Raw genomic sequence first — 14,469 nt, 5'->3', positions numbered from 1 at the left:
AATTTGCCTGTCTTATGCATACAATATTTTGCAAGTTTTAGATAATCTCTATTTCCCTTTTCTTTGTCTGCTTGTTTTGGTGACTTTAGGTTAAAAATAAAACAAAAACAGAAGAAATAATTGTATCCAAAGCCATATGTCTAATTATTTTCTCATGATAGTACTTATTTTTCATTAAATTTCATTTTTCATTAAATTTCAAAGTCACTCAAGTAATCCATATTCATTGGGATAAATTAGAAAACACAGATAAACAGAAAGAAAAAAATAAGCATATCAAATAATATCAAAAGTCATCAACTAAAGATAATAGACATTTTGCTACAATCTATTCAGATGCTTTTCTATTCATGTAAATTTCTGTATGAGGGATTTCAATGGGCTTCTTCTAGACACAGCTACATTTTTTCAGCTGGCCTTTTTCTTTAAAAAAAAATTTTTTTTTTTTTTAACATTTTCTTATTTTTGAGAGAGAGTGAGTCAGAGTGCGACCAGGGGAGGGACAGAGATAGAGGGAGACACAGAATCCAAAACAGGCTCCAGGCCCGGAGCTGTCAGTACAGAGCCAACATGGGGCTTGAACTGCGAGACCATGACCTGAGCTAAAGCCGGACACTTAACCAACGAAACCACCCAGGCGCCCCAGCCTTTTTCTTTTTAAATTTAATATAAGTATCTTTCCAGGTCAATACATATACTTTTAACATTAGTTTTAATAGTTTTATTTAATCCTTTAGAGTCCTCGATTTCATTTTTATTTTCATTCAACTAAGTATTTTATGTCCATATAGTTTCTTCTTTAATCCATTGGTTAGTTAAGAGTGTGTTGTTTAATTTCTGTATATTTAGAAATTACAGTTTTGCTTCTGTTACTGATTTCTAGTTTCATTCTATTGTGGTCTGAGAAGATACTTTGTATAATTTCAATCTTTTAAAATTTGTTGAGACTCCTTTTGTGACCTAATATATATTCTAATTTGGAGAATGTTCCAAGTGCACTTGAGAAGAATGTGTACAATGTTCTGTATATGTCTTTTGGATCTAGTTGGTCTATAATATTGTTCCAGTCCTCTTTTTTCCTTATTAAAATTCTGTCTAGTTATTTTATCTATTATTGTAAGTGGCATATGTAAGTCTCCAACTATTAATCTCTAACTACTCATTGCTTCCTTCAATTCTGTCAATTTTTGCTTCATTTATGTTAGGGCTCTGTTAGGTGTGTATATAACTATTATGCCTTCTTAATATATTGACCCTTTTGTCAATTTATAATACCTTTGTGTAATAATTTTTGACATAAAATCTATTTTATCTGATATTAGTATAGCAACCCCAGCTTTCTTTTGGTTACTATTTCCATGGAATATATATTTTCCATTCTTTTACATTCAATCTATTTGTGTCTTTAGATCTAAGGTGAGTCTATTATACACAGTATATAGTTGGATCATTTTTAACCCATTCTGTCAACCTTTGTCTTTTAATTGGAGAGTTTGATCCATTTACATACAAAGTGACTAACTCTCTGGGAATTAAGTTCTTATCTCTGTCCCTATCAGCACCAGGAATCCACACCAAGGATGTGGGCTATTGTCCTCAAGGTTGTTGTGCCGGGAAGGCGGGGTGGGAAAAAGTTAAGTTAAAACACCACAAAACTTTCCCACTGGTTTCAGTTGCCCCTTTCTTAAGCACTTAAATGGCTGCTGTAAATCTTTGATTATCTTCCATAGTTCTGACAAAATTGATTCTGACAGTTCTTCTAGCCAGGATTTCTGTTGAGGGATGGGCCCTTGGGGTTCCCCATTCTGCCATTTTTGCTGTCATTCTTTTAAAATATTCTTTCCCATTATATGTTATTCTAACCTTAACTTATTTAACAAATATCATATTTGTGGATATTTATGATGACTTAAAATTAGGGCTATTATAAATAACACTATGGTGAACACTTTTATAGCCAGAATTTATATATATTATTTCTCTATGATAATTCCTATATGAGAAATGCTATATTTTAGGAATAAAAGGATATAAATTTAGAATCTTATTAGATAGATGACATTTAACATTAGCATAGAGGGAAAAAGTCCCAGAGTCCTATTAATATATCAGGAGTCAAATCTTATCCCTGTTAGGGCATTATGGTGAGGCATTTGAGTGAATTAGTATTTATTCAATTGCAACTTGTTTGACTCTTTCCTTAAAATAACCAATTTCAACTATGAGTTGTTGTGCATGAGTCAGATCTCTAGTGCTCTAGTGGAGGCTGAAGTTGTACACTAACACTAAAGACCCTGCTGTGCATTAAAGACAAGAGAGGGAATAGAACCCATGAACTCCAGACGATTTCTAATCGAAAGGTGATTTCCAGCCACCCAGAGGCAAGAGGCCTGAATGCCTAGGTTAATTCATCTACAGAGCACCATCAGAAAGGCCCACTCAAAATACCATTTAAAAAACCAAAATGTTACAAAGCATAAGGTGAACTGTGTCTATAAACAATTATACCTCTGAATAATTTATGCTTAAAATATTAATACAGTATCTGTAGTAGACTTGTAGAAGGTATTCAATAAATTCAATACATCCTTCTTTCCTTCCTGATAATCCTCTGCTGAGTCCCTTCAACCTCTCCTTCCTACTAGCAATGACAAGCTCCATATCTATCTATAGAGCAAAACCATTTTGTCACTCACATGTTATTCTGTAATTGGAAACTCTAGCCATATAGTAGTCTACCTTTTTTTATATACTGCAGCTATTTATATTTTATTCTCTTGTTCCTTACTGGACAAAACCAATCACAAACATAATTTGGATTGGAGGATTCATTCCTATGGGTAACCATGCTTGAGTTTTGACACTCAAGATTCATTATATTTTTCCATCTTCTTACTTTAACATGATATAATTTGTCTTTTAATTGATTTTAACAACAAAGAGAATATTTTTGAGTAGGAAGTCAAAGTGAAAGAAAAGTATATTCCTTTCTCCTATGTGTTGAGTGGGATCTGGGATTTTACATCCTACTTCTGGTCAAAATCCCCTTCACACCAATGGAATTCTGCAAATGGGGAGAGTCAGATATGCTGGGCAAACATTACCCCAGAAAACCTTTTGGCTGTTGGTGACGTTAGAAATCTTTTGCAAACCTGCAAAAATCATTCTACTTTTGGATGTAGTATGGTGCTGCTTCAGCTCCAAAATGCTATGGATCAAAGTATTTCAAGACCAATTTTCAAATTCCAGAGAAGGCTTACAGTACAGGCTTTTGAAGAGGAGGTTAAAGAAGTTGTCTTTTCTATTATTAATCTCCTGTTATATTTTCCCCCAGAATTACTGTAGAGACAAATTATGAATTCGAAATAGGAAATGAATTTAATTAAATTCTGTCTAGCACCTGTTTGCATCCTTCCACCTATTTCTTCTAACTTGTACTTGACCATAAGCATCATTATCATTTTTTTCAAGGGTGCTCTGTATGAGAATAAATGGTTATGTCTCCCAAGAGAAGGAAAGCATCATTTATCAAACAGCTAAACTCTATTCCTATTTATTCTTCCATTCATTATTTATGAACTGTCCTGTGTACATTAGGACCTAAGCTACATGGTGATGGAAGAGGTATGTATAATTTCCAAAGAATTAATGTTATATCAGAAATTCAGGGTCAGCATGCTATTTCTGCCAGATACCATGGAAATATCCAAGGCAATGTTTAACCTTTCACACTTTATAATTAAATTCAATGAAAATTAAAACGCACAAATTTGAATTCATTCAGATTGTACTGTGAATAACTGTTAAAACTTGTTTTAATTTTCACTTTTCATCCAGTTATTTGGGAAAGGTTTACTTTAGCTTCAGTCTGAAATGTGGAAGCAAAGTGGCTTAGATGTGCTGCTTGAGAGTGAAAATATCTTATTCATGTGTAAAAGTCTCTTTTCTAGTGGGTCAGGTGTTAAAACAAATAATTGCTCAATGAAACATGTACTTATTGATAATTTTTTATGGATAACAATTAAGAAATGTTGACAGTATTTTCCTTTTATTTTCCAATTTCTGACAGGGGTACCAAAACGTTCAAGGAGGGTTTATATAATCACAGCTCAACTAGAAAAAGGAAGCACTATAATTCCTCCTAGGAAACAGTATTCTTGCTGATCCAGGAAATTTCAAAATTTGGCTCTTTGCATTTGTACCAAAACATTACAGAGATTTTTGGAATCAAGTTGCTAAAACCTTGGGTGGCTCATTCATCTTCAGTAATAACATTGAGATTTACTGAATGAGCTAGCCAGAAGCAGTAGGAAGAAATTGCCCACAATTCGGTACAGCATTTTTGTAACAGACAAAATGTCAAGTTAAAAAAAAAAAAACTGTCGGTTATGAAATTGCAGCACACTTTTCCTCCACAAATAAAGCCCAGTGTGACATTTTATATAAGTTGCATTTCAGAAAACAAGGAAATGGCATCTTTTATCTCTAACTAGGCTCTGGAATTAATTTGCTCTTTTTTACTTGCATCAATATATTTGTCCTCCAGTGGCATATGTTTCATCAGGGCAACCATGTGGAAAACTCATATACAAAGAAGTAATTGTTTCTTGCAAGGGCAGGGTGAACAGGGCATTAATGTAATTTTGATGACAGATAAAGTACTTTGTTATAACAGAGAGCATAATAATGAAGAGACTTATAGAGAACCTGGGTTTGTCGGTCTATGGATTTCTTCCCTGGTAGAGTAGTAAAGTTGGCTCAACCATTTTAAACAGCTAAGTTCAGTACGAATATTTCTTATTCTTCCCTCTGAATGGAGTAGCTTACAGCAATTTTAGGAGGTTTTAAAGATTTTATAAAGGTTTTGTAATGCAGACTTGGTCCAATCGGGTAACAATGACATGCAGTTGTTTGTATCTTCAGTGGTTTTTAAGTGTGTAAGAGACATACTCCATAACGAAGTTCATCAGCCTTTGGGATACAGGATAAACCTATTGAATAATTTGTAGCAACCCTAAAGAGAAATTATATCTAGAAATGGGGATTTATGTGGTGATTGAGTTCTTATGGATATAGTACAAGAAAATAAAGATGAAGATATTGACAATATTTTAATAGAAATGAGTGAGGTTATAAGGGCTAATCCATACATATTTCAGGATTGTAAGAAAATAAAAATGGTGGAGAGGGAAGCTCAGTGGAGGAACAATCAGGAGACTGGATTCTAATGCCAATTTAGCAACTGAGCCACCTAGAGCAAGTGACCAATGGTGGGGATAATAATGCTTGTCCAAGTTATTTCATATAGCAGTTACAACATGAGCCATGTGTTAAATAATAATAAAGTTCTTTGAAATTTAGAAATTACCCATCAGTTATTTCAGAGCAAGTTTAACAACCAGAGGTAGACAGACAGATCTTGCCTAAAAAAAAAAAAGACAAAGGTGTACCTTCAATAATTTAGCATTCCATTACAATCTAAGTTGTATCACCTATTAAATCTCGATCTGTTTCCTGAGGTAACATGGGTTTCCATGTTAAACTTCAGCTTTAACATACCCTTTTATGCAGTGTATGGCATCACAACTTCATTGTAGGTCTCTGGCAAGGATGATTGAGAGTTGTTGATGGAGGCTCAAAATGTACATTAAGGGAAAATGTATGTCTTCTAGTGTACTCTCTTTGTGAATTCAGCTTCAGGGTAATGTGGGGATTTTAGAAAGATCTTTACTATCAAGTGGATTTCTGAAAGCTGACTGGCTGTGTGTTGGGCAGAATCAGACCCCCCCGGCTAACATAGTCCTAAATGGAAAGACATACAAATGGAATGAGTTAAATAGAATTATTTTCTAATACAATATGATTACTTCCTGAGAAGATAGTTCAATTCAAAGTCTTTATGGATCAGGTCAGAGTAATCATTATTAACCAAAAATGGATTAATCAAAATGTTGCCAAGTTGAGCCTTGGTGGGTCCACCTTATTAGGAAATGATTAATTTATAATCAGCTTACTAATTTTAATTTCTTTGTGTTCAAAGAAAGGTTTTGTTGGTTAAATATAATTGCATGAAATCTTAGCTTGATTATGAATTTTCTTAAACTTCTACCTTGCTTCTGCTGACTTATCCTAAGTCCAAATAGTGGAATTCAAAGCTCTTTTCATAAGCTGTGAAACCTCAGAATTTTGGAAATTTAATGCATCATTGTATTTTATTCCTCTAAAACTTAATTCTGTGATTTCCTCTTCCCTTTCAATTTAGAAAGAGAATTACTTAAGAACCAAGAGAAAGATCGTTTGACAATACTTCAGTCCAACAGGAAGTTCTGTAAATATCCAAAGAAACCTCACTCGTCAAATATTGCCAAGTTTTTTTGCAGACTCAAGATATTGTGATAGTCATAATCAGCTCAATTCCCTCCTCCTTTGCCATTTAGAGTTCCCACTGTCAAAAATAAAATTAAAAATAATTTTAAAAAGTAGGAAAAGAGAAATCATGAATCATTAGTTGGGGTTGGAACACATCAGTTGTTTATCCTCTATAATTTTATTTTCCTTGAATGGTTGGGTGGGGACAATAGATTGAAAGACCATTTAGAGTCAAGATTCCGGGTTATACTTTTATTTCTGTGTTCTTCCATCGAGTTGAATTTCCCTATCAACCAAATACTGAGATTCTGAGTGTACTGTTAGACAAATGTTTATATAGGCTTAAGATTCTTGGATTAAAGATGCTATAAAGGAAAAGAATATTATTGTTATTACTCATGAGAAATAGTTTTAGTGCTGATTTTGGCAGAGTCTGGCTGCCTTCATGTTGGCTAACAAAGAAAAGTCAACACAAATTCTTCAAGCACATTTCTCTGCACTAGGTACTAACAGCATAAGAGCTATCAGGCTGGGAATTAAAAACATTTCCTTTAGAAATATGTAACTGAATAAAAGCAGTCTTTCTCATGAAAATAACACAAGTAATTTGCCTACTCTTGATTAACTATCTGGTAGATTGTTGGGCACTAGCAGATACTCAAAAAAGACTTTTTGATGAATTCCTACCCACTCCACCCCCAACCTGGTTAATTTTATCCTTTAACCAACCCACCTGAAATAAGCAGATTATCCAGAAAGAGTCTTTTAATAATAATAAAGTATTATTATTATATTTCTCTACTTTGAGATCCACATTTCCTTCCAGAGAAATTTATAAGGAATGGCCATATATCAGCAAAACCACAAGCTTTGAAACATTCTCACAGAAATGGAGAGTGTGAGGATGGATTATCAATTATTAAGAGTTTATGTCACTCAAATTTTTAATTAGGATACTTTCAGCTACAGGTTAACAGAAAACGTCTATTAAGCAGGTTAAAATAATTTATTATTTTCCAGAAACACAGTTTCTCAGGGTTTTAACTCCACCTCTCTAACATCTCCCTTAGCTCTGCAATGCTTACATATGGATTCCTTCTCAAGTAGACGTCAAGATGCCTGTAGCAGTTTTGGGCATCACGTCTAGACATAACTCTGTCCAGAGGAAGAAAAAAGGCCATGTCTTCTTTCTGAAATTTTGGGAGCAAGAAAATCCTTCCCAGAAACCTCAGTTCTTCCTAGCAGACCTTCCCCCATCAATCATTGGCTAGAATCAGGTCACATGCCTTTCCTAAACCACACAATAGCAAGGTGAAAGGGATGATCATTATTGGTAAGCTAACAGAGAAGCATTTATGCTGGAAGACTCCCACCATGATACCTTTACCTGAGTATTTAATTCCAATCTCTATAACGTAAATCCTCTTAAGTACATATTCCATAATTTATCAATCCAGAATACACTCTAATTTGAGTATGTTTTTGAGTATATTGAAGTTGCCAACTTTAATAACCAAGACATTAAAATCATCTAGTATTAAGAGTTTCTCTTCACATAATCTATTTTATGGATTCTACAAGAATAAATCTAAGGATATAATAAAAAAGATACAAAGTGTCCCTAGCTTTAAGTATCTTCACTACAGGCTCTGGGACTTCTCAACCATTGTGACTTCTCAAATGCCAAGGCAAAGAAGCAGATAGGAAGGGCAGGGGAAAATAATTATCCCCATATTAAGACCTTAAACCCCTGTATGCCAAAATAATTTTTACTGGTCAAATAAATTACACTAGAATAATAATAACAGCACTGGACAGGGAGAGACATGGGGAACATCTAGCATTGCCGTAGGCAGATGTATTTTCTTATAACCAAAGAACTTTGCTCTATTGGACCTTATTCTTAGGAATAACAAGAGGTTCTGCGCTGGAGTCTCCAATGCTCCTTTTCCCCTAAAAAAACATGACATTGTGTCCTTTAATATCTGCTATCTTTCCTTGAAAGGAGCTACTAACAAGAAGAGAAATTGCTTCCAAGCAGATAACCTTAGAGAAAACAATCCCAAATGAACAGGACTCAGCTTGATCATCTCTGAAATAATTGGGTACAGCCTCTCTGAATGACCCCATGACCAAAAGCATTGTTATTTATAAGGTCCAGAAGAAATACAGTGTCTCGATCTCAAATACCTTTATCAGTATGTACACAGTAGAGGACAGAGGAAAAGGAAGAATCTTTTATGGGAAAATATAAATAAGATAATATGGAAAACACTGCATTTTTCAACTCTCTTTAATTTATGAAGCATTTCTATTTGCTCATCTGATCTTCACCACAATCTGATGAGACAGAAAGAAGATATGTTATGGTCTTCATATTACAATTGAAGAATGAGACTCAGCCCAGAAATATAAAGTTATACTGGCAGAGCAACAGAGTTGGTTCTTTTCAATAGAGAACTATCTCTAGGGAATTTTACCTATTTTTTAAGCCATTAAGGAGCTTTTTTTTTTTTTTTTTTTTTTGTAAGATGCTTTTAACTATAGGAACTGTTATACAAACAACTTCTACAAAGTATTGATTGGCTGGGATTCTCATTTATTCTGACTACCTACCATGTGCCATGGATGCTTAATTATGTCTCCATACTGAAGTATGTTTATTCATATCTCCTGGATCTTCCCTCTAATTTGAAGATTTTTCTGGTTGTGAGATATTTTGATCTTGAGTTTAAATCTCTTCTTTAGATTTAGAGTTAAATGATTATTCTAATCTTTCTAATTCTATGCCTTTAAAACAGGAAATAGAATAACCTAAGAGTTTAAGAGCAAGGCATTTGCCCCATTCCACACTTAATGCCTTCTTGGCAGGCTACCTAATAAGAGTTTTTCACAAAACTACCTGCATAATCAGAGACAGAAATAATTTATGTTACTCCAAGGACTTTCCAGTTACTACACTATTTAGCTATAAAATTTCCAGGACAGATGAACACTGCTTTTTAAAGGCACCTTAAATACCACTATTCTTAATCTTTTAACGTGTTATCAGTTGGGCTAAGTAAATTCACCAATTTGAATTATTATGAATCCATGCTCATGCCAGGCACTTAAGGAGAAAAAGAACTTTCAGAAATGGTAATTTAACCACCCCGCTTTTTTGGTGATCTAGCCCTCCTGGTGCAAGAAAAGAAATGCCAATATGGAGGATGGAAACAAGTCCTGGCAGGTAACAGTCAAACCAATGTTTTCTCCACAGACCATGATGATACTTGTAATTACTGTCACCTAAATCAAAATGATTAAAGTAAAATCATGTCCTTCCAGATGCTCAGCATACACTTCCTCACAGTAAATTAAAGTCACCGTTAAGCATCTGAAATGCCTATAATTTGAACCACAGCTGCAAGAAAAGTCACTCAGTTGTGAATTTGTTAGACCATATGTTATTGTACCAGTGTGGGTTTTCTTTCCCAAGACCCCAACTGCCCCCACTGGGATAATTTCTAAAAGACTGACATTGACTTGTACTCACAACTACTCCATGACTAAGAGGTAGCAAATTAAATGTAACAACAACAAAAAAAACTCCTTTGGAAAATAGAAACTTTTAAAAATAGAATTAGTCCCATGTTTCAGGTTTGAACTGCTGAAAAGAGTCTACTGTTTACCATAAACCTATCTCCCCCCTCCCCCACCCCAACATACATCAATAGCATCAAGATGTGGATAGCTTGTTATAGATGATTTTAGGATAATTCTAAAAACCACTGTTTAAAACACCATTTCCATTTTTTCCCACAAATAGAGCTATTTGCCAAATATACAGATTTAACTATGACATGGTTTCTCACAAGTGTCCAAGTTTCTCTTCCAATGGAGAAATAGGCAAATGGTAGTCAAACAATCAAAGAAAGAAGTGAGACAGGGCAGCTGGAAAATCCACAAAGAGAAGAATCATTCTTTGAATTACTAAATTGGATCTCCCTGTTGACTAGCTTCAAAATGTTAGAGAAACTCATGAGTCTTCTTGGATGATTCACTAAGAACTAGCATAGAAGGTTCTTCTATAGATGCCTCAATCATTTTAAGAGCCTAGAAATTAAACTGTCTCTTGAACAGCCTATCAAGAAAGTACTTCCTACCAGTTAATTGTATAAAATGATATATAAAAATGGAAATTTGAACTAGTACAAATTCAAAATTTGAAAATTGAAGTATATTCTGATTATCGTATAAGGTACTTTCTATAAACCAGGTAATGTATCTTTTATATGCATTTTAGTCTGGGATAATGATGGAGAAAGCTGGGACTGGTTATTGAATATATATTCTTCAAATGACTCTCCATTTGGTATTTTGGCAATATGTATGTCACGTATTATATCTTTCTAGGCATCTTTTCCAACATTTTTGCAATTTCTAAGTCATAGTCTAATAATCAATAATGCTATTCTTAGAGACTGGAGACCAATTTCCATGTAGATAAAATTGCATACTTCTCCTTCTATAAATTTTGTAAAGCTCTGATTCTCACACCAATACATGTTAGAATCAGTTAAGAAGTTTCTGTAAGAAAAAAATGCCAGCACTTGAGCCCAACATCAAGGACAATTAAAATGACAATCTTTGGGCATGTAACCCGATCATCAGTACGTTTTAGAAGCTTTCCAGGTGACACTAATGTGCAGCCAGGGTTGGGAACCTCCAATTTGGTCTAACCCATTACTTTATAGATGGGAATATGGGAGTTCAGAGAAGTGTGTTGTTCTAGGTAATACAGCTTAGTTAATGTCAGAGTTAAGATTAATACCTCTGTCTGCCTATATGTGCAGCCAAGTTTTTATGTCATGTGTAATATCACCTAGCATGTTTAACTTTATTATCAACTCTTTGCAAATTTACATACAATAAAATGTATACATTTTAATATGCAGTTTGATGAGTTTTGTTTTATTGTCTATAACTATGTAATCACCTCCCTAATCAAGATATGGGACATTTCCAGCACCCCACAAAGTTTCCTTATGCCCCTTTGCAGTCAATTCTACTCTACCTCCTGCCATAGGAACCCTAATTCTATTACTACAGATTTTAGTTTCACTTGTTTTATATCTTTATGTAAATGGAGTGGGGTGAGGAAAATGCAGTATGTGTTCTTTTGTCTGCCTTCTTTTACTTAAACGTTTTTGAGATTCATCCGTGTTGTTGCTTGTATTAATAATTCTTCCTTTTTATTGTTAAGTAATAGTTTTTGTATGAGTATACCAAAATATATAAATACCCATTTATCTGTAGAAGGATTTTTAAGTTGTTTTTAGTTTGGGGGTATTATAAATAAAACTGCTATGAATACTCATGTAAAAGACTTTCTACGGACATGTTTTCTTTTCTGGGTAAATGCTCAAGAGTTGACTTACTGAGTCACATGTTAAGTTTATATTTAACTATATAAAAAATTGTCACATTTAAAAAAAATTTTTTTTTAATGTTTATTTATTCTTGAGGGAGAGAGAAACAGAGTGTGAGTGTGGGAGGGGCAGAGAGAGAGAGGAAGTCACAGAATCTGAAGGAGGCTCCAGGCTCTGAGCTGTCAGCACAGAGCACAACACAGGGCTCGAACCCACAAACTATGAGATCATAACCTGAGGTGAAGTCAGACACTCAACTGACTGAGCCACCCAGGTGTCCCTTGTCACACTGTTTTCTAAAGGGGTTGTACCATTTTACACTCCCACTAGAAACTATAAGAATTCCAGTTGCTACATATTCTCTCCAACACTTGGTATTCGTTTTCTACTACTGCCATAATAATTTGCCACAAGGTTGGAGGGTAAAGCAATGCAAATTTATTATCTTCTAGTTCTGTAAAGCCAGAATTCTGACATAGATCTCACTGAGCTAAAACCAAAGAGTTGGCAAGGCTCTGTTTCTTTCTCAGGGCTCTGGGGGAGAACCAATTACCTACTCATTCAGGGTGCTGGCAGAACTCAGTTACTTGATGTTGTAGGATCAAGATTCTCATTTTCTCACTCACTGTACACTGAGGATTGTTCTTTTCTAGAGGTTCCTCAATTCCTCGGCTTACAGCCATCTTCCTCTGTCTTCAAAGCCAGCAACCACCAGCGAGTTGAGATCGTTTCCCATCATATTTCTCTGACCCATTATTCTGCCTCACTTTTAAGAGTTTATAGGATTAGATTGAATCTATTCAAATAATCCAGGATGATCTCCCTATTTCAATTCCATCTGTGACCTTCATTCTTTTTTGCTATACAATATAACATATTCACAAGTCCCAGATATTAGGATGTGGAAATCTTTGTGAGACCACACTCTGTCTGCTGTACTCCCACCCCAGACCTTGAGGCTATTATTGTCATTCCTTTAACTTCTATATCTGTTACAAACTCCACTTAACAATATTATTAATTTTTCTTTAAAATCAGTTGTCTTTCATAAAAGGCCACAGATTGTATAATTTCATTTACATTAGATGTGAGAATAGGCAAATTGAGAGACACAGAAAATAGCTTAGTGCTTTCAAGGGGCTGGGTGAATGAGTGGAGGATGGGGAGGACTGCTACTGGGTAAAGCACCACTTTTCAAGGTGATGAAATGTTCTGGGATTAGACAGTGGTGATAGTTTCACAACCTTGTGAACGTATTTGAAACTACTGTACACTAGGGGTGCCTGGGTGGCTCAGTTGGTTGACAGTCCAACTTCAGCTCAGGTCATGATCTCACAGCTCGTGAGTTCAAGCCCCGCGTCGGGCTCTGTGCTCAGAGCCTGCAGCCTGCTTTGGATTCTGTGTCTCCCCCTCTCTCTGCCCCTCCCCTGCTCTCACTCTGTTTCTCTCTGTCTCTCAAAAATAAATAAACATTAAAAAAATTTAAAAAACCCTACTGTACACTACACTTTAAAAGGGTGAACTTTATGGTATGCAAATTATATCTTAACTGGAAAAAGAGAGAGAAAAACACTGGTCTTAGAAGGAAATTATGAGGAGAAAAACAGCTTTTTTACCAGTCTCTCTCTACAAGGAATCAGCCCAACTGCCCTGTTTCTGGCACTGCCACATACTGTACTGGAAGCTATAGTGAGCAATCCTGATAACAGGAAGTATAAATACCTGACTGGAGGTTAAACTATAGATACAAGCCCAGTTCAAAAAGAATAATGAAGTTAATATTTGAAGATAGCTCCATTACTTCTTTTTAGTTTAGGGTTAAGCTATATATATATAGCTTATACACTACATATATTTTTATCATATATATATATTTTTATCATATATATATTTATACATATCATATATATATGATAAAAATATATGTAGTGTATAAGGTACATTAATCTCTAACGTATAGCTTAATATATTTTTACATATACCATTATGGCTTCTTTTTCTTTCACTGTAGCACTGACTAAACCTCAAATAAAATACTGAAGAGAAATGGTAATAGTATATACATCCTTGTCTTATTCTTGACCTCAAAGGGAAAGCATTCAATATTTCACCTGTAAGGGTAATGTTAGTTATAGGTATTTATTTATTTATTTGTTTATTTATTTATTTATTTAAGAGTGTGTGCAAAAGAGCATGGGAGGGGCAAGGGAAGAGAGAAAGATCTTATGCAGAGTCCCACACAAGGCTCGATCTCACAACCATGAGATCATGACCTGAGCTGAAATCAAGAGTTGGGCATTTAATTGCTCCAGGTATAGGCTTTTTTTAGTTTTTAGTCTATCAGATTAAGAAAGCATCTTTCTATTCCTAGCTTGCTCTTTGTTTAGTTTTTAATAATCTTAATAACTTATTACCATGTAGAAACAAATCCACAGTGTCTCAGATATAGCATAAAACTTAATCACTTAATAAATATTAACTTAAGGAAAATAAGATACAGTCCTTGACCTGTACCACCTCATGGTCAAAATGTTGTGGGATTAATGACGAGACAGAAACTGACTTTAATAGAAAGGAATCAAGGAAGGATTCAGAGAAAGTATCTGAGCCAAATCTTGCAGGCAGACAAGGTGAGGAAAGGACATTCTGGATAGAAGTCATAGCTTGAAGATGTGAAAGAACATGGGAC

The sequence above is a fragment of the Felis catus genome, chromosome A2 (assembly GCF_018350175.1).
Source record: "Felis catus isolate Fca126 chromosome A2, F.catus_Fca126_mat1.0, whole genome shotgun sequence".
Taxonomy (NCBI): domain Eukaryota; kingdom Metazoa; phylum Chordata; class Mammalia; order Carnivora; family Felidae; genus Felis; species Felis catus.
Note: the sequence above shows the minus strand (reverse complement) of the source record.